Source organism: Lissotriton helveticus, chromosome 3_1 (assembly GCF_964261635.1).
Source record: "Lissotriton helveticus chromosome 3_1, aLisHel1.1, whole genome shotgun sequence".
In the NCBI taxonomy this organism is placed as follows: domain Eukaryota; kingdom Metazoa; phylum Chordata; class Amphibia; order Caudata; family Salamandridae; genus Lissotriton; species Lissotriton helveticus.
In genome coordinates this window covers 173870746-173896282 of record NC_136061.1, presented here as the reverse complement: position 1 = coordinate 173896282, position 25537 = coordinate 173870746, and the positions used below count along the sequence as shown (strand labels likewise).

The following is a 25537-nucleotide window of genomic DNA, read 5'->3' as shown; positions in this document are numbered from 1 at the left end:
AGCGCATGGCTACCCTCAGGCATCCCAGCGCTATCATGCGATAGACAAGACAGGACATAGGGGTTCTAGACACTGTTCTGGAATAGCCATGTTTTTAGTTGTTTCCTGAACGTAAGGTGGTTGGGGTTGGATCTGAGATTGGTCGGGAGAGCGTCCCAAAGTATTGCTGCATTATAGGAGAACATACGTCCGTCGGCTCTTGCTCTCTTTGTTTTCGGTATCTTAGATTGGAAGAGGCTGGCGGATCTCAGATGACGTGAGGGGCGGTGGAAGGTAAGGAGGGTATTGTTTATTTTTGGGCCTGTATTCCAGAGCGTTTTGTGAGCAATGCATAGTGCTATGAATTTGATGCGATCTGCAATGGGTAACCAGTGCAAAGCAATTAGTGCTGGTTTCGCTGATTGTCTGCTTGGGATATTGTGGAGTAGTCTGGCTGCTGTGTTTTGAACTATTTGTAATTTCCTGATCGTGGTTTTCGGGGTTCCCAGGTAGAGTGAATTGCAGTAATTTAGCCGGGGTAGAATCAGAGATTGTACCAAGGTTCGACGTACAGTGTCCGGGAGAAGTGGAAGAATCTTTCTGATTTGTTTTTGGATGCCAAAGCAGATGGCTGCTGCTGTGACTGCCTGATGGCTGAGTTTGAGTTCCCTGTCTAGCCAGATTCCCAAGCTTTTGATCTTCTCTTTAGGCTGGGGGTTGGGGCCGAGGCGACTGGGACAGTTTTTATTTGTGTGCGTTTCGGCCTTGTTTCCCAGGATCATTAGCTCCGTTTTGTCTCCATTGAGTTTGAGGAACGATTGCTCCATCCAAGTGGCTACTTGTTCCAGGCAAGATTTAAGGTCAATGGGGTTTTCCTTTGTGTGTTCCAGGGCTACCACCAGCTGGGTATCGTCTGCGTACGTGACTATAGTCACACCATACGGCTGTACTATCTCTGCTAGTGGTTTTAGGTATACGTTAAAAAGAGTAGGGCTAAGAGAGGAGCCCTGCGGGACTCCGCACGTGAGAGGAATCTCTCTTGATTTGTGCCTGCCTTCAAACACTTGGAAGGTTCTGTTAGATAAGAAGGACTTCACCCACTCTAAGGCCCTTCCTCTGATTCCTATCTCTCCAAACCTATCTAGTAGGATACTGTGGTTAACCGTATCAAATGCGGCCGTAAGATCCAGTAGGATCACTGCCACTGTTCCTCCTTGATCCAATACTTTTCTAGCTTCCTCCATTACCATTAGGAGAGCTGTTTCAGTCCCATGGTTGGGGCGAAAACCTGTCTGTGATCTGTGGAGGATGTCTCTTACTTCTAGATAGTTGGAAAGCATCTTATTCACATGTTTCTCTATGATTTTACTGACAAATGGTAAGAGTGAAACTGGTCTGTAGTTCCCCCCAGTTATCTGGATTAAGGCTTGGCTTTTTTATGAGAGCCCTCACCATCGCCTGTTTCCATCTTACCGGTGCTGTTGCTGTGGTCAGGGATAGGTTGAGCATTTCTAGGAGAACCGGAAGGATTGTTTCTTTAACTTTTTTTAACATGTGTACGAGGGCTGGGTCGCTGGGCGACCCAGATTTGATTTTCCCAAAAATGTTATCCAGGGTGGTAAGATCCATGATCGGTATGTCTTCCATACTCCCTAGATTACCTGCTCCATTAGGAGTGTCTGGTCCATTGAGTGTATTGGGGCAAACTGAGTCTTCCTTATCCTGGGGGGGTTGAAACAGATTGTATATGTTGAGTATTTTGTTGTTAAAGAATTCCGCAATTTCTTTCCATCTCTGTAGGATTCCTTCTTTAGGCCCTTCCGGCTGTGGGTCTGAGGATAATGTTTTCACTATTCTTGCTATTTCTCTAGGGGCGTTAGTTGCTCCCTTGATCCTTTCCTCAAAATAAAGTGCTTGTGCCTTTCTTATTTCTGTTTGATACATTTTTATCGCCTCTTTGTATTTTTGTTTTTTGCTCTAGGCAGAAGTTCTTTCTTCATGCCCTCTCAAGTTTTTTACATTTTTGTTTGAGTTCCCGAATATTTGGAGTGTACCATGGTGATTTTTTGTTAGAGGGTCTCTTTGCCCTCCATTTATGTGGGATGGTTGCATCAATAGAAGCAGTGATCCACTCATTTATTTTAATTTATTTATTTTTTATTTTAAAAGTTTTATATAGCGCGAACAAGATCTTTGCAGATAACAGAGCGCTTTACAAGAGAGGTGGAAGGGTGGGGAAACAGGGGAGCATAGTAGGAAGGCAGGTCAACAAGTTAATGTAAATAGTAGAACTATTACAAATATTACAGGTAAGTAGTAGAACTATTACAAATATTACAGGTATGAGGTAGCATGGCATAATTGTACGTAGGTCATCAGCAATGTAGATAACACAAAAATAGAACATAATACAGATATGAGTAAACATTTTAGACTAGTACAAATAAGAACCCATGTGCATAGGAATCAGATCGGTAATACTGATCGGATTGTATCTCAGACGTAATTGTTCAAGTGTATTTAGCCATAAGGATATTTTTGACTTCTTTCTTAAAAAGAAGGGAGGAGGAGATGAGCCTGGTTTCCGGAGGAAGTGCGTTCCAGATCCTGGGTGCCATTCCTGAGAAGGAGCGTTTGTATGTTTTTTCCTTCCGGAATCTTCGAGGTTTCAGCAGAAGATTGTTTGTACTTCTGGTGGTTCTGGATCTGCCGGAGACTGTCAGTTTATGGGTGAGGTAGCTGGGTGATTTCAGGTGTATAGCCTTGTGCGTCATGCAGGCAATTTTCAGGTGTATTCTGGCTTCAAGAGGCAGCCAGTTCAAGGATTTATGTGGGATGGTTGCATTTATGTGGGATGGTTGCATCAATAGAAGCAGTGATCCACTCATTATATTTCTCATATGCGCTAGTGGGTTCTGTGGCACTACTTGGGTAGGTGGATGTTAGTTGCTCTGTCCATGTTTCTGGGGTTATTTTTGCCCATGCTCGGTCCCATTCTTTCAATGGTTGGTAATCTAGTGGGGGGTGCGGTGTTTTCCATCTTATGGGGACTACAAAATGGTCCGACCAGGGAATGGGGACGGGTTCCCGCGTCTGTAGATGGTTCATGTTCGAGAATACTTGGTCTAGTAAGTGTCCTTTACTGTGGGTTGGGCTGGTTACTCGATGTCGCATTTGAAGTGCTAGAAGGTCTTGAGTCAGGTTGCATGCCTCTGCATTCTTGGGGTCTTCAAGATGTAGATGAAGATCTCCTATAATGATGACATTTGTGGTTAGATTTGCCCTGGCTGCTGTTAGATCGGTAAGTGATTCAATGAACCTTCCGCAGGGGCCAGGGGGTCTATATATCAGTATCTCGGATATCGAGCAGGTGTGTGTGAAGGATAATGTGAAACCCATACTCTCGCAGTCCAATGCAATGTCGGGTTCTATGCGGCCTTTTATGTGGTCTTTCATGATGATGGCCGTTCTTCCTCCCTTCCCTGTTTTCCTATCGTTCCTTAATATATGATATCCTGGGGGGAGTGTTTGCGCCACATCTGGGCCGAAATGATGAAACAAATGTAAGTTCATATTAAGCAACAATACGTTCAATGCTAATAAAATAACACACTGTTTCGGTGTGCATAGACGGACATCCTCCGGCTGCTGTATAAGACCTGCTACAAAATTTAGCAAATGCCATTGCATTCATAGCCATGGATTGTGAGGATTTCATACCAAGAATTATTATAATTCAGTGTAGCATGCACCCATTCATTGCAACACTTTTTTTTTGTCTGGATGGTTTTCTTTTTGTTAACTTTCACTACAGCTAACAGAGGCTGACGGTCGAAACAGACTCCAAGGTCTCACATATAAAGCTTTCTTCTAATTGTGTTTTTTCCATCTCTGACTTGCAAGAGGCTCCTCCATTTCCTTCACGCACAACATGATTATTGGCCATGCATTTGCATCCTAATCCGTGTATTACTGTAATGCTGTCTTTCTGTAAGAGACTTCTAAACACTGATGCCTTACCTTACAATACTCTCCAGGGATCAGACAGGATCTGGACATTCTTGAGCAGTACCTTTGCGTGCTGGGCAATGGTGCAGACAGGTCCTCATTGACAGTCCTTGCCAGATGTGATGTGCTCTGTGCCCATGTAGATGCCACCCCAATGCGTTGACATCCGTTCCTTTCTTTCCGTGCAAACAGTTGTGCATCCAGAGAGCTACCTCAGTCACTTTTTGCCCAACTTTTTGTCTAGGCATTTTCCCACAATTGTTTTCGGTTTGCTAGGGATGTTGCACTCAGAAACCTATGGGTATTAATCAATGCAGGGAATGTCATTTGCCAATTTCTGGACTGCTCCTGACTTTGTTTGCTTTATGGTGCTTTGGGTCAGGCAACAACTCTTATGTCTGGACTGTCTTTCGATGCACCTAAAGGCAATTCAGGAGAGATCTCTAAAGATACTTGCGCCGCGACAGTATAAGACCCGTACTCCCGCTCTCTGGGACAGTCCCAATCCTGCTGATGACCTATGTGGCCCACTCCTGTAGCCATTCCCTCAACCGTTCATCACCCAGTAAGTTGAAAAAGAATTTGTATCGTTGCTTGACTTAACCCCGTCCTTCCAAGTTCTTGGAATGAGCACGGGACCATCCCCATGCATCGAGGAACCGCACCCACACACCATCCACATACCCTGCACCAACTCCATCTCGGCACCTCCAAAAGTTCGGCAGAGCAACTCCTGCCCAGCTTTAGTAACTTTATGAAGCTGTCGCACATATCTGGGCAACTGAATCCCTCTGGAGAGCCTTCTGGCCCCAAGGAGCCGAGTAGTCACCCACCTTGATTACTGTCAGCAGACCCTCCTATGATGCAGACTGGGCTCTCTGGATCCGTCCCCAGATCTGGACAGACCCTAGTCCCAAGCCCCATTCCGGCATCACTACCTTCACCTGGTCTCAGTTGTTCAAAGCCGTTACGTACGTCTCAGATGCCTTACAATTAGGTTGAACATATTATCCTTTCCAATTCTGAGATGGCGCTGAGTAAACCCTGTCTGAGATAGAGACTGGCTCCACGTAAGCCAAGACTGCCTTCGGACTCAGAGATGGTGTCGCTGTCCTTTTGTGTGTTTGTGGAGGACGCTGTATACGGGGCCTTTGACCCCACTGACATCCTCCAATCCTTCCCATAGGAGGACTGATATGAGGAGCTGGGTGATGCAATCATGCTCGATAACTCACCAGACTCTGGTGTAGTCTCCCTAGCTGGCCAATCCACTGTAGAAAGTGATCATGAGCAGGACAGTTAAGATACTTTATCTCCAGGTCCCGTCTGTCGGCAGGGCAGCTATTGTCCTTCTCCAGCTCTGATCAGTGGAGGTTAAGACTAACGTCTTACCTGAGGTGCTTCAGCCATTGCACCCTAATGTGGAGCCATGCTTCCTTTTAATGATGCCCTCACAGGTGTCCTCCTATAATCCCGGTCCAAGTCCTATTCTAGGGTCCAAATCAACCTTCAGGTTGCACGTCATCACCATTTTGCACCAGGGGGTCCTACATTCTTTATGCAGCACCCTACCCCTGAGAATTTGGTGGTGCAAGCTTCGACAGCCAGAGTCAACCCAAGCACCTTCCCTTCTACTCCTCCATATAGGTAATCCAAAAGGCTGGAGACCTTTGGGAAGACTATGTTCTACTCCACCAGCTTGTCATCATAGTCTGTCAATGCCAATTGATTTTAGGGCAGATATCCCCATGCTCTGTTGTACCGGGTTGCACTTGTGCTGCCCATGGTCCTGCAGGAGGTGCTGGCGATTCTTGCACAAGTCATGTTTGATATCCGAGACACCGCAAAGTTCACCATCGGTGTGGATTGGGCACCACAGTCTCCCTTGGCAGAGCGGTGGACTCCACGGTGGCCTTTAGGCTCCACGTGTGTTTGTGGTCAATAGGATTTTTGGGGCATGTCTGGACAAGCCTTATGAGACTTGCCCTTCAATGGCTCTCCTCTGTTTGGCGACAGGCGGATGCAGCGCTGTTGCGCTTTAAGGATCGCAGGTGCAAAAACAACAGGTGATGGACAGAATGCAGAACAATGTCATACATTCACGCCCTTTTGTACGGCTTTTGGCCGCCATAAGTGTGGCAGGGTATGCTCAGACGTGAGTCCCTTGCTCACTTTGCCACTGGATTCAAGCAAGTCGGGCTGAAGACGGCTGGAATGCCAGAAACCGGTCCTCGGAAGCTTGTTTCCGGTCCAGGGAAGACATGGCTTGGCAGTTCGGGCTGGACTTTTCCCATGAGGCACAGGGTCAGACTGATTTGCATATAGCCATGTCAGAACTGGGGTGGCAGAGTGGGCTAAAGAACGGTGATGGATTAAACCCAGATCTTTTGACTGGGTGTGAGTGTTTGATTGATTCAGATGCTCCGTCCATCACCACCCCCTTTTGTACCGCTTTTGGCCGCCATAAGTGTGGCAGGGTATGCTCAGACGTGAGTCCCTTGCTCACTTTGCCACTGGATTCAAGCAAGCCGGGCTGAAGACGGCTGAAATGCCAGAAACCGGTCCTCGGAAGCTTGTTTCCAGTCCAGGGAAGACATGGCTTGGCAGTTCGGGCTGGACTGTTCCCATGAGGCACAGGGTCAGACTGATTTGCATATAGCCATGTCAGAACTGAGGTGGCAGAGTGGGCTAAAGAACGGTGATGGATTAAACCCAGATCTTTTGACTGGGTGTGAGTGTTTGATTGATTCAGATGCTCCGTCCATCACCACCCCCTTTTGTACCGCTTTTGGCCGCCATAAGTGTGGCAGGGTATGCTCAGACGTGAGTCCCTTGCTCACTTTGCCACTGGATTCAAGCAAGCCGGGCTGAAGACGGCTGGAATGCCAGAAACCGGTCCTCGGAAGCTTGTTTCCGGTCCAGGGAAGACATGGCTTGGCAGTTCGGGCTGGACTGTTCCCATGAGGCACAGGGTCAGACTAATTTGCATATAGCCATGTCAGAACTGGGGTGGCAGAGTGGGCTAAAGAACGGTGATGGATTAAACCCAGATCTTTTGACTGGGTGTGAGTGTTTGATTGATTCAGATGCTCCGTCCATCACCACCCCCTTTTGTACCGCTTTTGGCCGCCATAAGTGTGGCAGGGTATGCTCAGACGTGAGTCCCTTGCTCACTTTGCCACTGGATTCAAGCAAGCCGGGCTGAAGACGGCTGAAATGCCAGAAACCGGTCCTCGGAAGCTTGTTTCCGGTCCAGGGAAGACATTGCTTGGCAGTTCGGGCTGGACTGTTCCCATGAGGCACAGGGTCAGTTCTCTGAACGGAGCATCTGAATCAATCAAACACTCACACCCAGTCAAAAGATCTGGGTTTAATCCATCACCGTTCGTTAGCCCACTCTGCCACCCCAGTTCTGACATGGCTGTATGCAAATCAGTCTTGACCCTGTGCCCCTTGGGAACAGTCAAGCCCGAACTGCCAAGCCAGGTCCTCCCTGGACTGGAAACAAGCATCCAAGGACCGGTTTCGGGCTTTCAGCCCTCTTCAGCCTGGATAGCTTGATTCCAGTGGCATGGAGAGCACGGGTCTCATGTCTGAGCATACCCGTCCCACTCGGGGTGACAAATGCAAAAACAACAGGTGATGGACAGAATGCAGAACAATGTCATACATTCATCCCAGTAGAGAGATCTGGGCCTAAATCCATCGTTTTTTTGCTTACCATGCCATTCCAGTTTGAACCCAGCCATATGCAAATCAGTCTTGACCCTGTGCCCCATTGGGAACAGTCCAGCCTGAACTGCCAAGCCAGGTCCTCCCTGGACTGGAAACAAGCATCAAAGGACCGGTTTCGGGCTTTCAGCCCTCTTCAGCCTGGATAGCTTGATTCCAGTGGCATGGAGAGCACGGGACTCACGTCTGAGCATACCCGTCCCACTCGGGATGACAAATGCAAAAACAACAGGTGATGGACAGAATGCACAACAATGTCATACATTTACCCCAGTACAGAGATCTGGGCCTAAATCCATTGTTTTTTTGCTCACCGTGCCATTCCAGTTTGTCACCCCGAGTGGGATGGGTATGCTCAGACGTGAGTCCCATGCTCTCCACACCACTGGAGTCAAGCTATCCTGGCTGAAGACGGCTGATAGCCAAAAACCGGTCCTAGGATGCTTGATTCCGGTCCTGGAAATACATGGCTTGGCAGTTCGGGCTAGACTGTTCCCATGAGGCACAGGGTCAAGGCTGATTTGCATATGGCCATGTCTGAACTGGGGTGGTGTGGAGTGCAACAAAACTATGGATTTAGGCCCAGATCTCTGTACTGGGGTGAATGTATGACATTGTTCTGCATTCTGTCCATCAATTGTTGTTTTTGCATTCAGTATCGCAGGGTCACGGCTCACTCTCTCATATTGTCTACTGCTCCAGGTCAACATTTCTCCTTTCGCTCATTCCGTGGATACGGTAGAGGACTTCATACCTGCCAATATCACCCAAACCCATAGGGCCAGTAGGCTTCCCATCCTTTTTGTGGCTGTGTACCAACAGACCTCGTCCGTAATTGAACCTCCTTATCCCAATCCCCTAACCCCACCGTTTCATCCCAAACCTTTTTATGCACCCTCTTTGGTGCACTCCCATCCGTTAGGAGGCATGATCCAGCGCTTCTTACTGGAGTGCCAAAAAGTCACCTCGGACAGGTAGGTGTTGCAGTTCATTCTGCATCGTACGCCCACCTATTTCTCACAACCTTGTCTGCCCATCCACCATTGGTACAACTACTGTTGGAGGACCCTCTTTTCTTGTTATGCCTGGTAGGCTCTTTTGGGCAAAGGAGCCATTGAGAAGGTGGTAACACCAGGAGTAGATTGTGGTTCCTACCGCTGCTATTTTATGGTGCCGAAAAAGGATGGAGGCCTCCGCCTTGTGCCCTATTCTCGATCTTTGACCTCTCAAGGCCTGGAGATTGGATGTAGAGTTGAACCTGTAAGACTCTTACATTTACATCCCTGTCTTGCGAGCCCACATATGTTACCTGAGGTTCACAGTGAGCTCTGGGCTTTTACAATTTGCTGTGCACCCCTTTGGCCTCACCAGTGCATCCCAGGTATTCATAAAAATGATGGCAAGTAGTTGCTGCCATCCTCGGAGGTCCCAGTCTTCCCCCCTACCTCAACGACTGGCTATGAAGGTGAGCTCACCCCAGCCAGACATCACCCACCTCCAACATTTGCTGGGGTTCACTATCAACATGTCAATGCACACTTTCATCGTAGCCTTTCTGCACGCTGTGAATTTCGTGCCTACACTCTGGCACGGAGGGTCCAGGACATTTGGTTTATTAACCCGATGTTTTCTTCTCCGTCTTCGATCTCGGTGAGACTGACTTTGAGGCCAGGTGGCACATGCAGGCTCTGCAGGAGATCTGAAGCCCTAGTGGCCACATCACCAGGGCAATCTTTCCTGTCGTGTCCAATCTTCGATGAAGATTGCTACAAAATCTGCTATGGTGGTTACTGCAATCGTATCAGTGGCAGACCGCTTTCCTATCGATTCCTGGAGCTGATAGTGGTTACTGATGCCTCACTTCGAGAATGGGCCGACCACCTGGGAGAGGTGGAGATTAGAGGACATCCTGCGAAGAGCAGGCACACTTACGTTTTGGAATTGCGGGCCATCCACTTGGTGTTGAAAGCCTTCCTGCAGTCCATCAAGGAGAGGCAGGTTGAGTTGTTCAAGGATAACACCACCGCCATGTGGTAATGCAACAAGCAGGGTATTGGGACATCTTCCTGGTTGTACAACACCTGCCAGGATCTCTGCAAGTGAGGGAAGACAAACTCAGCCATCAACATTTTATGTACAACAAATGGTGTCTCCACCCGGAGGTGGTGCAAGGTCGCTTCTGCAAACAGGAAGAACCTTGGTTCAATCTATTCGCCACTGCAGAAAACGTGCATTGTCAATATTTTTACGCACTAGTGTCCGAAGCGACTCTCGCTCGGAGAGTGTTCTTCTTGGAGTGGAATTCGAGACCCCTGTACTCTTTTCCACGGATGCCTACGACAATTTCAACGAGCATAGCCCGACCCCGCAGCCATCCCGAGCGCCAGCAACACCAGCCAACCCACCATATCTTCCTGGACACCGATCACGGCTGAAGAAACAACCTCAACCATGAAAGGCATCCACTTGAGGGGGGGGGAACCCCACAGACCCTTGCTCACCACACATCTACCACAGAGCCGCCACCACCTTCGCACTCTAACTACAACACCACCTTCACGACCAGCACCTTCCCTGACGACTGTAAACGCGCAGAAGTCTGGCCCTTGCTCAAGAAACCCTCAGCAGACCCGACGGACCTGAAGAACTACCGGCCCGTCTCGCTCCTCCCCTCTGCGGCGAAAGTCACGGAGAAGACAGTCAATGCAGAACTAACAAGATTTATCGAAGACGACTCCATCCTCGACCCTTGCCAGTCTGGATTCCATTGGTACTACAGCACCGAGACCGCCTTACTTGCCGCCACAGACAACATCCGCACCCTCCAGGCCACAACGCAGCCTTGATTCTACTCGATCGGTCAGCTGCATTTGACACCGTCTCCCACCGCACTCACAGCCAGACTACACAACGCAGGAATACAAGAAGCTGCCCTCGACTGGATCCGTTCGTTCCTCACCGGCAGAAGCCAAAGGATCAGACTGCCACCCTCCTCTCCAAATCCAAGGAAATCAACTGGGGAGTCCCACAAGGATCATCGCTCACCCCAACCCTCTTAAACATCTACATGGCCCCCCTCGCCGCCACTGTCTGTCAGCATGGCCTCAACATTGTATCCTACGCGGACGACCCCCAGCTCATACTCTCCCTCACCTAGACCCTGCCACCACCAGACTCAACTTCCAGGAAGGAATGCAGGACGTTGCAGCCTGGATAAGTAACAGATGCCTAAAGCTCAACTCGGAGAAGACAGAAGTCCTCATCCTCGGAATCACCCCATCAGCATGGAACACCACCTGGTGGCCCACCACCCTCTGCACCTCCCCTACGGACCACGCTAGAAACCTCTGCAACATACTAGACTCCTCCCACTCAATGAACCGTCTGGTCAACGCTGTCGCCTCCAGCTGCTTCAGCATCCTCCACAAGACCTTTAAGTGAATTCCCCTCGAGTCCAGAAAGGCAGTTACCCACGCACTCATCAACAGCAGGCTGGGCTACGGAAACACCCTCTACGTCAGCATAAACAATCCTCTAATCTGCAAGCTCCAGACGATTCAAAACAGCGCTGCCAGACTGGTCCTCGGTATTCCTCAACACCAGCACAGCAGCCAACACCTACGAAACCTCCATTGGCTCCCTGTCGAGAACAGTCACCTTCAAGATACTCATCCATGCCTACAAATGCCTACACAACACCGGACCCCAATACCTCAACGACCGTCACCCTCCATGCACCCAATAGAAACCTCCAATCCGCCCACCTACTCATCGCCAAAACCCCACGCGTCCACAGAGCCAAAGCAGGGGGAAGATCCTTCTCCCACATCGTGGCCAAGACCTGGAAGGAGCTCCCGATCAACATCAGGCGCTCACCGGTTTAACGGAACTGTGGAACCCCAAACGCCCCTCCCGAGTCTTGAGACCCTCACAGGTGAGTAGCACGCTTAAAATTCCCTGATTGATTGATATCACTCCTACCCTGAGGCGTTATCATTGACCCAGAAAGGCATTGCTTTGTGCACTGTTAGGCGGTATTTGTCGGCTATATCACCGTTTATGCAGTTGCCAGTTCAGCCTAGCCTGTTTAATCCGCCTATTGTGGCTCATTTCTTGAAAAGTTTGCAGCACTTTTCTTCCTTCTCCATTCCTTATGCTCTAATGGGATTTAAATTTGGCTTTGACCTGTCTGTGCTCTCCCTTTAAACCGATGCAAAATTCTCTTCTTAGGCTTTTGAATCTTGAAATAGACTTTACATCAGCCCGGAATGTGCATGAGCTTCAGACCCTCTCAGTTCATCCATGTATACTACCTTCTTTTCGGGACAAACTGGTTCTCTGAATGCATGCCTCCATTCTACCTAAGGTGGTGACTCCATTTCATGTCAGTCAGACAATCACCTTTCAGACGTGCATTGCTCCCCCTCACCCTTCTAAAGAGGAAGAGAGGCTCCATTGCTTAGATCCAAAGAGAGTTTTTATATCCATCTTACCAGGGGCATGGAATTGGGTGACCATCTTTCCATTGGATTCACTGGAGCAAAGAGGGTAAGGCTGTGCAGAAGAGGACTAGCTTACAATAGGTTGTACAATGAATTATATGCATTGGCGAAGAAGCAGCCTCCAGAAATCTTGAGGACTGACTTCACCAGAGCCAGGACTGGTGCAGGGTGTCTGTGTTCGACATCTGTCAAGCGGGCTTTGCACTGTATGTTTATAAACCTCTACTTTCTGGACGGTCCGGTCTGTCAAGATGGAAAAGTTTCCCGCTCGGTCCTGCAGGACTTTCTGGCTTGACTCAGTTCACAGCGCCTCCTCCTAGGAGGTCTTTGCTGGGGTATCTAAGGTGTGCCTGCAGTTAGGAGTCTCTAGCAGGAGAACAAGTTCTCTTCCAGGGAATACTCATCAATAGTCATTAGCACTGAATAATCCCCGCCAATGTGCAGGACCCCGGAGCATATACAACAATACATATATATGTGTATGTTTAGAACCCACAAGTACATAGTACTATCCAAACATACATATATACATGTATAAACACATAAATATGCAGCCTATTTATATATCCAATAGGCTAAGAAGCCAAAATTACGAGTATTTCAATTGTGTGAAAATAATATGACATACAAATACTGCAATAGAGAACATGCACTGCAATAGTGTTCCACAACAACCTTTTATTTTCAGAAAAGAAAACCAGTAATAGCAGGCAATTAGCCCAGAGGCTGCATAGATAAATAACATCACTGTACAGAAGAAAATTGGCACTTTGCCTTTAAGGCTTCCAAGAACCTGGACACCGTGCCTTTAAGACTTCCAGGAGCCTCCTCATGCACCACAGCTGACAGTTAGGTCAGTTCTTTTTTCTGGCTCCTTCTGGGAAGATCCTGGAGCCTGAGCTCGTCAGTTTTTGGCTTTTCTAGTCAGAAATTGTTTTCTAACAACTTTATTCGACGTTTTCTGCTGCTGGGATTGTTTTCTGATAACTTGAGTTTTTTTCTGGTCAGAAATGCCAGCTTCTTTGGGGGCGTGGCTTGGCGGCGAAGCGAAATGGCCGCAATCTAGAGCGGCTCCGCCGGCCGGGTGAATAATCCGACATGAATCCGTGTACCAGGCGTTAATTCCTGCTCCCAGTTGCGCAGGGAGGTCTACGGAAATGCTGCCCAGAAGCTGCGGGCTCGGAAAAATCTGCAGACTGCTGTGATCCGGCGGCTGGGAGGCCTACTTTTGCTGGGCCTGGAGCCTAGACCTCCGTGAGACGCCGGGACCTGGATTTTGGAGTCCTCCCGGACGTCGCCCTACGCACGCGGCGGCGGGGAACTGGGACCTGCCGGTGGCGGACAGTCTGCCCGTGAGTGAGACGGAGAGTGTCCGGCGGTCTGGCCGGGACAGAAACAGTAGCGGAGGAGGTCCCCTCGGCCTGGCGGGGGATCCGGGGTGCAATGCCCGGGTGGGCCTCTCGGCGCCCGAGAGCAGCGGCGATCGCGCCCGATCTATAAGGGGATCCTGTCTGCATTGGACCTGGTGGCGTAACGCTCTGATGTGCGGAGCTGTGGTGGCGGCGATGCATAGTGGAAGGCTCATACCTAGTTACCTATGGTGATCGCCCAGAGACCTGCGTGAGGTGAGGAGCCGCCATTTTGATTTAAAGATTGGTGGCCTGACCGTGGTGCTGGCTGGATTGTCTCGCCTGGCCGTCCTGTGGATACCGGTGGACTGGTGGAGTAGACGCTGCGGCCTGGGCCTCTGCCTAGAAGATACGAGGCGGCCGGGACCCGGGATGTATTGGTTGCTTGACATGGAGTGGTAGAGAGCGCAAGGATTGCTGTTGGCGGCCCGCAGCGCGCTGCCTGTGGCGCATAGAGGCCTGGCCTGCCCTGACCTTATACCATCGCAACATTGCTGGTACCATCACAGCCTCCCACATAAAACAGTGTCACTTTGTGCACCTGGGCCACTGTTCAGCTAAAGCGGATAATGCAGTGGTGAGTGGCGGCTGCTTATCCCACTTTTTAAACTTATATCGATGCCCATCGTTGTATTTCAGCTAACACGGGAGTGCAGTGGGTCAACGACACTACTGTGACGCAGGGCGGCGTACGGACGGGAGCAGAGCCGTAATTGATTGGACTACGAGAAGCCTTTTGCCACACGAATAATACCACGATTGTGGCTTGGGTTCGCAGCGGCTGGAGGACACTTCATGCGCAAACCATACGACAGTGGGGGTGCGAAGGCAAGGATGGGTAAACCGGATACGCGACAGCCTCTGCTTTTCTTTGAAAAAAAGAACACTAAACCCGCTGGGGTTGACGATAGCTTGCAGGACCCATCGATGGGCTCTGCTATGCCCCAGCCGCCACCTGAGGATATTCGAGATATGTTTAAGGACCTTAAAACCAGTCTGCAGGCCATAGATGCAAAAATGGATACCCTGGCCGCTAGAATGGATGGTATAACTCGGAGGATGGACAAACAGGAAGGCAGAGTTAGCGTTCTCGAAACCAGAGTGACCGAAACAGAGGAGGGGCAGACAGAGATAGATAAAAAGTTGAGAAGCATGGATGGAGCCCTATATGCAATCCAACAAAAGAACGAGGATTTGGAAGCTAGATCGAGACGCAATAACATTTGCATTACTGGAATTGCTGAATCTACGAACATTCCCAATATGGAGAAATATGGAGAAGATGATGTCGGATCTATTTGGTCAACAGCTGTCGGCCATGTTCCTGGTTGAAAGAGCGCACCGTACGTTGGGGCCGCGACCTCGTCCGGGGACGCCGCCACGCCCGGTACTTGCTCGTATCCTGAATTACAGGGACCGTGACACAATACTGCACTTTGCAAGAGAGAGAGGGGACATTCAATACGACGGGAATCATCTGGCACTTTATCCGGATTTCACGCTTCAGGTTCAGGCGGCGCGAAGAGAATTAATTCCCGCTAAAAAGATTTTCCAACAGATTGGCACCAAGTATTCCTTGATATACCCGGCCAAATTGAGGGTGCAAGGACCGGGCAAGCCTACCTTTTTTCACGGACGCAAAAGCAGCACTTGCATATGCCAAGCAATTGGTAAAAGAACATAAACGGCAAAATGAGACTGAACAACGGAGTGCAGACAACAACCTCAGTGACAATGATTGACCGATAGACTCATAGGATCGGGACACTTAGATAAGTACTGTATACTTGATGTGAATATAGTGCGGTTGTGTGTTGGGAAGGGTGGGAAACTGCAACGATTGCAAACTGTCGATGCCATCTTTCTCTCCTTTTTCATTTAGCATTCAATATTGCAGCAGACGTACGATCAATAATTCATGTTTATAATGCACATTTTGGGAGTTTGGATGTAAGCGCTGTACACCCGGCCACCCTGCCAAATGTGCGGGGGTGTTTGGCCTGCTAACTCATGTACCCCACTGGGAAGTTTACCACTAGGTCACTACTGTAGACCTTTTGTTTACAATTGGAAGAGTTCTGAGAGGGTAAAACTCAACCTGATTGGGGGGTTGGTGTGGGAGGTGGGGAGGGGGGTATAGTTTCCTTTCCCTATGCCTGTTCTGCTATGCACTGCCTGATTGAGTCTGTGACTGGCGTACCCATGTGTCATTGTGGGGATCGCGTCTCCCCAAGGTTCCGATGGAAGGAGGTTTTAGAAATGGACAATGTGACACACACTGACTACTGTTCCACAGGATTTTAGAATGACATCCTTAAAATGTGTGTCCTGGAATGTTCGGGGTCTAAACGATCGCCGAAAGGTGAGACTGGTCCAATCCTATTTACTGCGTCGATAATGTTGATATTTGCCTACTTCAGGAAACACACCTACCCCCGACTGCGACTTGTGCACTTAAACATAACAGATGGTGCGAGATACAAATGTCGGGCTATTCGACCTACTCTAGAGGGGTGGCCACACTTATACGTCTGGGTCTGCAGTGGAAGACTCATCAGGTACTCACGGATAGTGAGGGCATATATGTTATCATACTAGGTTCACTTTACGACACCCCCACAGCGATTGTTAATGTTTATGGCCCAAACTCTGACTGTCCAGACTTTTTTCAAGCCCTCAGTCATTACTAGCACTTAATCCTGTAGCGCTCTTATGGGGAGGAGATTTCAATGTAGTGCTATCCCCCGTGTTAGATAGAGAGGGAGTGTCCCGGTCTCATCATCCCAGAGCCGCTCAGCTACTGACTGATATTATCCAAGATAATCACCTGGTAGATTCATGGAGGGCATTACACCCAACGGTCAGGGAGGGTACCTGCGTCACTCATCATAGAAGCTCGTGGTCCAGGATAGACTATTGGCTTGTATCGAAAGATATCCACACAATGGTGACTGATGCCACACATTACCCCCGTACACTATCTGACCACGCACCCACGGTCTTAACATTGCGTATCCCTGAGCAGTATGTTCAGCCATTTGCATGGCGATTCCCATCCTCTGCGCTATTGGACCATGTCTTCCGAGAGAAGCTTAGGGAGCAGATAGAAGACTATTTTACGTTGAATGAGGGCTCAGTCGATTCTCCCGGAACTCTCTGGGAGGCGTTTAAGGTGGTGAATAGAGGTAACTGCATAGTGCTAAAGACCGGAGTGCTAAGGGACATACGATCCACGCTAGCCAGACTAGAACGTGAGTTAGGTGATTTGAAGCGAGAATTTCAGAGCAATCCGTCCCCGGCACTTACAGCAAAAATTAGAGCCACACTGACAGACTTTCAAGTCGAGGCGGAGAGGGAAACGCAGTATCTGCATAAATATGCGCAGGCGCGACGATATGGGGAAGGCGACTGGGCTGGAAAGACGCTGGCGGGGCTGCTGGGTCCCCTAGATGTGCTGAATACATAACTGAACTGCAGGCAGATACAGGTGAGATGGCCAGGGCGCCGCGCGACATCTTAGCTACCATGACTCAATATTATCAGACCCTGTATACAACATGCGTACGCCCTTATGAAGTAGAAAAAACGGAATACCTTGATACATTTGCTCTAGCTTGGTTTAATGATGGTACTCGAGCATATATGAACTTGCCGATGACGGTAGAGGATGTACGGCAGGTAATTGGGAGTATGCCAGCCGGCAAGGCCCCCGGAGCTGATGGGCCTAACGGCTGCTTTCTACAAGGAGTACGCCGATATATTGGCCCCTCGCTTGCTCCACGTGTACGAGGAAGCGATGGACCTCCAACCTTGAGAGAAGCACTGATCATTACTTTGTTGAAGCCCGACAAGGACCCGTCTTTCCCTGAGTCCTATAGACCCTTGTCACTTATCAATTTAGATGCCAAGATATATGCGAAGTTATTAGCAAACAGGTTGCAGCCAATGCTTCCACAAATAGCACTTCCGGATCAGTCCGGCTTTATACCGGGGAGGTCGACATCGCACAATCTGCGGACGCTCTTTGGGGTTTTGCATTATTTGGCTCCCCATGTACAGGCGGTGGCTGCCTTACTGGATGCGACCAAGGCCTTTGATTCGTTGGAATGGAAATTCCTCTTTACACTGCTGACTCGGCTGGGTTTCAGCCCGGTTTTTATCCAACAGATTCGGATTTTATATTCCAACCCGGTGGCAAGGGTGCGCGTAAATGGGCTGGTGTCGGACTCTTTTAGTGTTTCTCGTGGCACGCGACAGGGATGCCCGCTGTCGCCATTGCGACTGAGCTATTGGCGGCACTGCTCCGCCAACACCATACCCCTAGAAGTATAGGTTTCCAATCGAGAGGATTATTAATCTCTGTTCGCTGATGACATGACGATTTATGTGACCAACCCCAAGGATAATTTTGACTTACTAATGAGGGAACTGATCAGATATGGGGGCCTGACCGGGATTCAAATAAACTGGAGCAACTCTACTATATTAGTGCTTACAGATGGGACGGAACCTTTTACGACCGAATTTCCAATTGGCTGGGTAGACTCCGAAACCAAATATCTAGGTATAGTTATTAGCCGGAACTTACAGGACCTGTGGCTAGCTAATTTTGGAAGAGTTATCGACTGGATAGATACTAAGGTACAGAGATGGAAGAAACTCCCCTTATCACTGCTAGGGCGCATAGCCATCATTAAAATGGTCATCCTTCCCAAACTACTCTATTTTTTGTTAATGTGCCAATGCCACTCACAGTACATTTTTTCAGAAGATTAAGGACAGCCGTGCTTGAATTGGCATGGGCTGGCCAACAACCGCGTGTGGCCTGGAACCTATTAACGCTGCCTTTTAGACAGGGGGTCTTGCTGCTCCTGACTTTGAATTGTATGCCTACAGCGCGCAGGCGCAATATCTGCACTTTTGGCATCACCCTACCCCGTTTCAGCCGCATGTGGTGATAGAAAGTGACCGGGCGTCACCTGTCCCACTGAATGTGACGGTGTATCAACCATACAAACGTCCTCAGCAGGAGATAGATACGTTGAAGTGACAAGGTGGGCATGGCGTAAAATAGCGTACCGGGCAGGGATGACAGAGTTGTATGCCCCATCCATGCCACTGGAGGGAAATCCGCTGCTGACCCCACTTACAGACAAGGCCACTGCCAAGCGAGCGGCGACGCATGGGCTAGTTGTGGGCGGTGATTTATATCCGGAGTCTACCTTCTTGTCACTGCAAGATATGTGCAAAGAGCAAACACCTACAGCAGCCGACATGTTACTGTTTTATCAGCTTAGGTCAGCCTGCAGGGCAAGATACACAGGATTCCCCCAGAACCGCAGATTCTTGCTGCGCTTAAAAATGTCCTGTCTAATCCGTCCCCTAAGAAACTCATTACACGCATATACACTGACACACAAAGGACATCCCCCATTGCATCGTTCACCTCCCGCGTAGAGTGGGAAGCGGACACTGGTACGCCAATTACGGACCAGCAGTGGACGTACTGCTGTACACAACTGGAATACCTATCTCTAAATTACAGACTTAGACTGATTCATTTTAATTTTCTACATAGAGTTTACCGCACACCAGTGCGGATGCAACGCATAGGACTGATGACGGACACGAAGTGCTGGCGATGGGGACACCGCGATGCCACATTTTTGCATTTAGCATAGTCCTGTAATCCATTGACACTATATTGGACAGAGGTAATCCGTCACATTGGGGACATAACTGGCACTCAGATACCGCTCACGCCATTGGTTGTGTTGTTAAGCCACGTCTTCGATATACCGAAAGCTAGGCGGAAATTGATAGCAATGCTATTACTGTTGGCCAAGCGGCAGGTGGCGGTCCACTGGAAGAGACCCGGTCCGCCATCGGTGAAGGGTTGGCTACATTCGGTCACATATTGCAAGGATCAACTGACCCACTACTGGGAACAGTTGCCTACCCGTTCCCGTCCTTTGGATATTTGGGGCCCTTACATCACGTGGTTGGAGGCCAGGGGTGTAGATCACGAGCAAGCGGGGTAGATTGACTCCTACAATTGGAGGTACTTCATACGATGCAGACTGTTGGTGGCAGTATGATTCATAGAAGTGTCACACACTCTCACATCGGAAACCGTACATTACATTACAAAATACATATTCCAGCTGTGCATCGGATGACACCAGCTAAGTGGATCCATTACTATTCAGAAAGTACCGGGCTTTTTTGCAGGCAGACAGGGTTTGGGGGGTGGGCTTTTCAGGGACTTGTTTAATTAGATCAATAAGATAATGCATAGAAGGCACTTTGGCTGCTCTCCGTATTTTATTATAAGTGGATAGTTGGTAGGTTGTCTTTATTGTGCTCTGTTTGACTACAATCACTATTCGCTTTAATTCGCTGCCGAACCCCTGGGTTGTCGGCGATACAGCTGTGTATAGGAAATGCCTTACGAGTGTCATCCGCTGCCGGCCTCCGGGTTGTAGGCACATAGAAGCTGTGTATGACTTAAATATGTGAATAAAATCCTTAAAAAGAAATGGCAGCTTTATTCTACAAGGGTCCTTCATGTGGGAAGAAGATGGCTGAATCTGACCCTCACAATGTATGAATTGTGTGCTTGCCATCCTCACACAATCCAGAGGTTTATCATTGTCAACAATTTTCAAAAAGAACTCTGCGAGACGGAGAAGATCACGCTTCTTACCTCATTGGAGAGAGGAAAACACCATAAAAGTGGCCTAGAGACTAACCCTACCTCTAAGAAGCCCTACTCTCAGGAAAAACTGAAGAAGCGGTGAAGATCTGCCTCTCCAGCTTCCAAAAGCTCTGTCGAGATCGGCGTTGGAACAACAGGTGAGACACTCTTCGAGGTCGAGGGACAGATCACTGTCGACACAAAGAGAACATCCGTCAACGAAAAGTAAAGCGACATCGAGGCATACTACCCGGGCTCGAAGTATGGCTACGACCAAACTAATTCGTCATCGAATCCTCCGTCGACGTCTAGACATCGGTCGAGGTTTCCGCCTCCTTCCCGAAGGTCGGTGTAGAGAGGATGGACGACAAGATCACACTCACGGACCCACAGGCAGTCGAAGTCGAGGGCTCGTTCACCATCGAAGAAGTAGACGTCGAAGACGACGCAGGTACACCGGCGACTGCGAACACCTTCGCAGTCGACGTCGAAGAGACGGACTTTGAGAGAATTGCTTCTAAGGCGTGAATCCTTAAGTGGATCTCCCAGCAGCGGTCGACGACGATGGTGGCTCATTCCATGTCATCGTCGAGACATCGCTCGACGTCAAGGAAGAGAAATCCTGCCATTTCTGCTGGGGATGTACCATGGAAGCCTAGATCGCCGTCGAGAGCAATTCGCTCGACGTCAGGAGGAGCATCTTCGTCACCTGGCATCACCATTATCCACGTTACGCTGTAAGGTTCTCCTACTCCCAGAGAAAAGTCTCATTCGATTCCTATGTCACCAAGTTGGCTGGAAAGCTTAAGGCACTGGAAAGTTTCTCCCAGGTCTTCTGAGGGACCTCCTCCTACAGAATCTTCTAGACCCTCTCCTCGTAGGTCTCCGAGAAGATCTAGATCTCCATCACAAAGGCGTTCACATTCAAGAGGGTGCTCAAGATCTCGCCATTCTCCTATTCCAAAGTGGAGACGGAGGTCTCCATCAACAACCTCATCTTCCAGGTCTTCCTTTACGGACTATTCACCAACCTTATCTTCTACACCGCCATCCAGGGTTTACCGGATTGACGATATCGGGACTTTCAATGAAGTGCTGTGAAGGGTGCCAGAAAGTTGAACAATAATATGACTGCACCACCAGTTTCAACTTCCGTCACATTTGAAACCCGCATCATAGGTCTTCGGCCAGACCACTTCTTCCTTTCGTCATAGGTCTGCTAGAGCCAGCAATGCAGACTTTCCTGACTCCGGCCATGGTGGGCTCGGCTCCCACTGGCATCTCGAAGAAGTATAAGGCCCCAGACCAAGACCCGTTGTTTCTTCGTGCCGACTCACCTCCAGACTCCGTCATAGTGGCGGCGGCCAGAAAGCACATTCCGCTTGTGAGAAAGTGGCTCTATATATACTGGACAATAATGAAGTACAGTGTGTATAGAGTCCACAAACCCCAAAGGTACAACAGAGGTTAAAGTCAGGAGTGACATTACTCTCAAAAGTGGTAGCTTGGTCGAGCAGTAAGGCAGCACCAGAGGGCAGTGCAAAGCATTTGTTGTACACACTCAGTCAGCAAAGGATTTCACCCTCAAAGACTGAACTCCAGGCCAATGGTTTTTATATCCAAAGATAAGGTTGTTTTATTTTTAGAACCAACAGGCATAAAAATATACTTTGCTAGATATGAGAAATCTCGTGTAAATACTTTGCAAGGAAGCAATAACGTTGGTGAACACAATAGGTACAGAAGTCTAGACACACTTTAGTATTGAGCTTAATGGATAGTTACCTTAAAACTACAGTTGATTACAGTACAGATTACTTTAGTAGTTCCAGGACTAGATCCTAGATTCAGTCCTGAGGTCTAAGCTGAAATCAGATTAGCAAAAACTTTGTTACTGTGGTGAATTTTCATGAATATAAAGCTGTTTTAAAAGTCCACACATAAACTTTTCAATGACAATCTGGCAAGGTTATTAAATGGGAGAAAATTCAGGTTGCAGGTAAAGTATGATCGCGTTACATTTGTAATCCAGTACTGGGCTTCTAGGGCCAGCACTGGGGTCTGAACTTAAAACAGGTAGGTAATTGCGTTTCAGTGTTTCGTGTGATTTTTAAAGAATATTTCAAGTTTTCAAAAGTGGACACTTAGAAGAAATTTCATAGAAAAGCAGACAATGGGTGCCTATGGAGAAAATACAGATTACTAGTAAACCCGGGAAGGATTACTTTTGTGGTTCAGTACTGGGCTGCAAGGTACAGTACTGGCTTCTTGCTTACTTGCAGGTGAGTATTTCGGAATTCGGCTGATTTTATGTGAATATTTGCACTTTTCAAAACTTCACCCAAAATTTTCGAGTCCATGTTATCCAATGGCAGGTAAGTGACTTACCGGTTTCCAGGTGAGTACTTGGCTGGTGAGGTTAAGGTTCCGGGTATAGACACAGGGGTCCACCAGGGTCAGGTAAGTACAGTCGGTTCCGCCCCAGCAGCGCAGGGCCGGCCGGGTGCAGAGGTAGGTAGGCCCAATGATATCAAAAGGGGGAAAGGAGGCCTTCTGTTGGTGGCTGCTGGATAGTAGGCCACGCGGCTGTGGGAGCTGGGCTCCTGGTCACTTGTTCAGGGCAAGGGGGGGGGGGAAGTAAGATAGGACAAAGGTGGCACAGCCAGCGGCACTCAGGCGGCTGGGTGCAGGGTTTTCTTGAGCTGTCGGGCGCTCAATGTTATCCAATGGGAGAGGTCAAAAAGGAACAAAGTCTGCAGGCTCAGGGACGGAGACTCTTCAGGGGCGATCAGCGAGAGGTAAGTTGGGATCTTGGAGCACAGGTAGGTACCCCAAAGGGAGGAACAAGGGGCTGTAGGGCGCCGGGTGCAGGGGTGTCTTTGGGTGTCAGAAAAGCTTACCCTCTGCTGGTTGCGGTTGGGGTGGCCCCTGGTTCTGAGTCTGCAGGTGTCGGCTGGTTCGTCGAGGAGGGTCTTTGGGCACTGGACTTTGGGTCCCAGTCGCCGGAGGGACGTCCTCGTGGTCTTGGTTCGGTTGGGCCCGGCCCGGGCTTGGCGGGTGCAGAGTGGGCTGGTCCGGAGCTTCCTGGTTGGCACCAGGTGGGTTGTTGCAGCAGAGCCTCTGCTGAGATGGGAGTCCCAGTCTTTAAGAGGGTCAAGGCAGGCAGGTCCTCTGGGTGTCCCAAGGTTGCTGTCCGCAGGAGTCGTCGGGATTTGGCAGGAGCAGGTTCCAGGATCGACAGGCTGGTAGGGCTGAGGCCAAGTCAGTTGTCGTCCTGTTGTTAGCAGCTGCTCGGCGGGTCTTCTTCTTCTTGATCTTCTTTCTTCTTTTCGTATCGGGATCTGAGGAAGGAAGGTTCAGGGAGCCCCTAAATACTGAATTTAGGGGCGTTACAGGTAGGGCAAGGACAGGGGCGAGTACACCCCCTTGCCTGCTCCTCCTATGTGGGAGGGGGGCAGGAGCCTAGCTGGGATTGGGCAGGGCTCCCCATCTACAAGATGGCCGGAGCCCGGGGTCGTGCTTCACCTAGTCTCCCCCACCTGAGGAGTGTGGTTGGCACAGGCTGGCACGCACCCCTTCCTGACGTAGTTTTTCCCGCCAGTCTTCCCGCGAGAGTGGGGGTTAGAACTGGTGGGGTCCAGTTGCTGGGTACAGCAAATGGTCTGGAGAAGCTCACAGAGGCGGCATGCCTTTGAAGCTTCCCCCTGCCCATCCTGTGGTAGGAGACCTAGCACCTCGCCCAGGATATGCATTGTTGCAGGCCCAGGAGAGCGAGGGCTCTTCCCTCAGGGGTCCAGCAACATGTCTGCTGTGTGGCAGCCTCTGCAGCCACTCAGCCCAGACGTGGATTGTAGGTTAGGTTTTCAGAGGGTATCTCTAAGTTGCTCTCTGGTGCATTGTACATTAAATCCCACACTGGCATCAGTGTGGGTTTAATGTGCTGAGAAGTTTGGTACCAAACTTGTCAGTCTTCAGTGTAGCCATTATGGTGCTGTGGAGTTCGTAATGACAACCTCCCAGCACCATATACTCTTAATGGCATCACTGCACTTACAGTGCTCAGGATTGGCCCTGGGCACTGTAGGGGCACAGGGCTCATGCACCTGTGCCCACACCGCTGGCATAGCGCACCCACCTAGAGGGGTGACTGAAGTATGCTAGGGCAGTGGGTTCTGTGGGCATGGCACACAGAGATGTGTGCAATGTCGACTCTTGGTTTAGTTCTGTATTTAGCCACTCAGCCTGCAAAGGCAGTGTGTGGGTGCCAGGGTACAGGGCCCCTGAGGGTGGCACAATAAGTGCTGCAGCCCTCAGGTGTCTTCTCTGGTCACCATGCCCTGGGTACCTAGGCTACCATTTACTAGGGGCTGACAGGTGGCCAGAGATGCCAATTGGGTTTTCAGTTTCAGCACAGTTTTAGGGAAGGAACACAGGCCTTGGGTACCTGGTTGGCAGGAACCCAGGGCACACTCGGGCAAAGCACATCAGCAGTTCAGAAAAAAGTGGGGGCATACCAAGGCAAGAAAGATGGCACTTTCTCACACCGCTGCTTCAGCCTTCTCTGTTCTTCCAGAAAAGGATAGTAAAAATATGGACTCCATGGGGAAAAGAATATGCAATACTTCTGCGTCAGTCATGAAAGTGGCTAGTGCTTCCGCCCTGCTGGGTCGGTACGACCGATCACTGTGGGACTCTTTGGTAAGGTTCACCTGTACCATCTACACTAATGCCTATACCAGCGTCTGTAACACCAAGATTGACACCTGCCTCTAATATCGCTGCACCTCCGAGAGATGACACATCAACTTCTGATGATGACAAGGAAGAGGGTGAGATTCATGACACCTATCCACCTAATGATGAGTGAGATGACTATGTAATCTCTGCTCCGTTGCCACCAGCACCACATTATTCAGATTCCCCACCTGAAGATATTGAGGTTTTCCACAATTTTATGGAAAGGGCTGCAGCACAGGTTAACTTGCCTAGATCTGTTAAGCAATCCGATTGCTTCATGTATAACTTCAAAGAGCAAGTTTGTAAGTCTGTTCGAGATATCCCAGTAATTGATCACATTTGGGAAGAGGGCATCAAACTGATGAACTCCGGCATCCTTGGCAGCTGTGGTGCCAAGTATCGATAAGAAATTCAAGGCTCCTGAGGACTCTACTGTTTGCCTCATAGAGCATCCCAAAGCGGACTCAGTGGTA

The 25537-nt window shown here is 49.4% G+C and overlaps 1 protein-coding gene across 8 annotated transcripts in view; it reads left to right on the top strand.

Annotated features, from left to right (window-relative positions):
• Window positions 1-25537, top strand: part of MTMR4 (myotubularin related protein 4) — an 856656-nt gene that overhangs the window by 635926 nt on the left and 195193 nt on the right. The window lies entirely within an intron of this gene.